Source organism: Scaptodrosophila lebanonensis, unplaced genomic scaffold, assembly GCF_003285725.1.
Source record: "Scaptodrosophila lebanonensis strain 11010-0011.00,11010-0021.00 unplaced genomic scaffold, SlebRS2 tig00000311-arrow-arrow-pilon, whole genome shotgun sequence".
In the NCBI taxonomy this organism is placed as follows: domain Eukaryota; kingdom Metazoa; phylum Arthropoda; class Insecta; order Diptera; family Drosophilidae; genus Scaptodrosophila; species Scaptodrosophila lebanonensis.
Window position 1 is genome coordinate 3,338 of NW_022060643.1, and position 3,337 is coordinate 6,674.

A 3,337-nucleotide genomic window follows, 5' to 3' on the forward strand; every position below is an offset into this window, starting at 1 on the left:
GACGGGAAAGTGAGAGAGAGAGAGAGCTAGACGTGAATGGACTCTATGAAATGAATGAAATATTTAAACAATTTAAGAAGCGCGACAGACACACACACACACAGAACTTCGTGTGCAGCGCATAATTATCAGCGCACAAAATAATTGGCAAGCATTTTCTTCTGTGTACATTTTCGCCATTTTCTTTTTACGTCCATCCACAGAGTCCTTCCATTGAGTGACAGACAGCAAAGAAAACTATAGGAAGCGACTGTTGGGAGGAAGCGCGAGAAGGGGGAAGGGGAGGGGGGGGGGGGCTACTTGGCAGTCAACAGCTTTGGACATTCTATGTCGTTATCCATGCTGCGATTTTGCTTATTTTTTGCCTATTTTTTTTTTGTCTTTTTTTTTTGGCAGCGCATCAAATTTCAGTTGATGTGCCTTGATATATATATATATATAAGTATATACATACTATACAGATATAAAGATATATAGTTGTTTTTGTTTATTTTTTGGCATTGAGGCAAATTTATCAACTGTTCTGTGAGTTGTTTAACAAGCTAGCCAGGCACTATAGTTTCCTTTCGTCTTCTCTGTTCCCCTCGCCTCTGACTGATCGCCCACTCGCCAGTCTGCCCATCAGTGTCTTTATTTTGGTTGCCGGCTACTTTGCTGGATTTCGTGTATTTGTCTTTTACATGAATGGTAGCAACAGCTGCTTTTGTTCTTATTATTGTTGTTGTTGCTATTGCTGCTGCTGCTGCTTCTTCTTCTTCCTCGTCATCTTCTTCTTCTACTTTCAGCTTTCAGCTATCCCCCTGCCTTCCCACGACTTTTGTTAGCCACGAACGTCTCCGTTTGCTTTATCTTGACGTCAGTTGTGCATTTGTTTGGCCATTTTGTGCAGATTTTCCATTTACTTGGCACCACATCTCACAGGCCCCTCACCACCCACCACCCACCAGCTCACCACCTCCCAGCCACTACCCACCAGCACCACCTCCCAGCCACTACCCACCAGCACCACCTATGATTGTTGTGCTCCCCTCAGTTGTGTTCTCGACCACAGCCGTCTAGCACTCGTTTAATGCTTTTGTTTTGCGGTTAGTTCTGCCGCTGTTGCTGCTTGTTTCCCTCTCTCGCTGTCTCGCTGTCTCGCCGTCTCTCCCCACCTTTCCCCCCACCTTTCCCAACTGCGGCATCTTCAGCGCCTTCGCCCGCTTTAGTTGCTTTTTTGTTTGTTGTGGTTTTGGTTTTGCACTTTTCTAAAGTTTTTACAGCGCAGCCCAGCCTCCGATGTACGAGTATGTATGTACGTGTATGTATATACGTGTATGTATGCATGTATGTATGTGTGTATGTAGCACCCTTGGCACCACGGCACTTGCGTTTTAATTTGCCCATGCAAATGCTCAAAACTAATATTACGTATACGCCACGTTGCACACACACATGCGAGCCGCGCACACGCAAAACGTTTTGAGCACGTTTAACTTAAAACTTCTTTGCGTCATGCAACAAGAAAAAAAATTAAATAATAATGAAAATGAAAAAGAACAAACACGGAAAGTGAGGCAGAGAGGAAAACCGAATAACAAATATTCTGACAAGAAATGCGATCATTATTCTTATTCTTAGCACACCTTCTGGGCTTCAGATGAAAAGCCTACAAAACCTCAAACATAGCTCAGAGCTTCGTGTTTTTTTTTTTTTTGCAGTTTGACTTTTTTTTTAATTTTCTGATCTGTGCTTGTTTGGATAATTGTTAAATATTAACATAACTGCCAGAGTTTAATCGTGGGTTAACTAATACAATACATTACACATTTCAATCAAACAACCAACTGGTATTAATATTTTACACCATAACAAATCTACTCTCGAGCAATTAAGTAAACTAATTAATCATAATAATATTTCTCGTCAAAATCAAATAAAAATCATTAGAATTTTGAACCTTTTGAACCACACTAGAAACAAAGAAACAAGACTATGCATTTGAACTTCTTAAAAATTTTAAAAAACTTCTACCGTTCGATTTAAAAAATAATAATTAAAAACTATAACAAATGAATGGCTTTTATAAAAATGGTTTACGGTGCAAAAAACATCAAAAACCGTTTTTAAAAAATTTTCCTTTTTTTAATCTAAAGCAAAAAAACAAAATGACATACGAAGGGTTAAACTGTTATCTTAAATATGTTTAGTATAAAATAATTCACTTACTCCAATAAATATCTGTCATCTTAGTAGCCAGGGCTATTTCAAACTAAACTAGGTTATTATTTGTAATCTAATCATGTACAAAATAATTAAAATAAACATTAAATATTTGGACAATTGAGCGACGACAGTTATCTGTTCTGAAAATACATAATTGTTTGATATTTTATTCCTATTCTACAATTTCTTGTTTTATTTTGAACAGCACCTTCGAATAAATGCATATTTTAATGTAAACTATCTAGTAATACATTTATTTGAAGAAAATGGTTATGACTATAAGGCAGTACAAAGCAGATAGCATTATATTTGAATGCCCGGTACATCTTTCCTAGAATTTTGCAAAAGATGTAAAGGAGCCTGTCATATCTAGCTAGCAAGACTATTTGACCATTAGGAATAGGAATAATAACTATATATAGTGATATTATTATTAATCTTTATCTTATGTACGAGTATACAAGTTATATGTGTGAGTAGCATATTGCAAATCACCTCCTGGATTGATGAAAACTCTTCTTGGAAGTGGAGTGAAAAATGAGAAAAATTGCAAGCACGCCACGGCAGCCGGTAAAAGTTTTGAGGCAAGACGCATTTAAATTTGGCAAACGCTGCCAAGAAACCCGAACAGTCGTCTTTGCCGCTTGCCCCGCGCCCTTCCATTCTGGCAGTGGCCCTGGCCCTTTTTCCCGTGGCATGTTCTTTCTCTCCAAAACGCTGAACGTTTTTACGCTAAAGCGCATTTTCAAAAAGTTCGCGCAAAACTCAATTCTCGTTGAACATGTGTGTGCGTTTGTGTGTGTAAGTGACCGTATTTATGGGTGTGCATTTTTGTATGTGAGTGTGTGTGTAAGTGTGTGTGTGTGTGTGTGTGTGTGTGTGTGTCTTCTGCGCCCCTTCAGGTGTTGAGGAAATGCAAAACAGCAAAACTTGCAAAACTTTTACGCTGCTGCAAATAAGCGAAAGGCCTTTTTCGAGGGCGTTTACTTTGAGCGCGACAGGACATTTAGCATAAAAAAGGCAACAACAACAGCAACAGCAATATCAACAACAACAACATCAACAGCAGCTACAACTGAAAGATGAAACAAAAAGTGTGTATGCGTGTGTTCTTTGAAAAGCCAAAGAATTT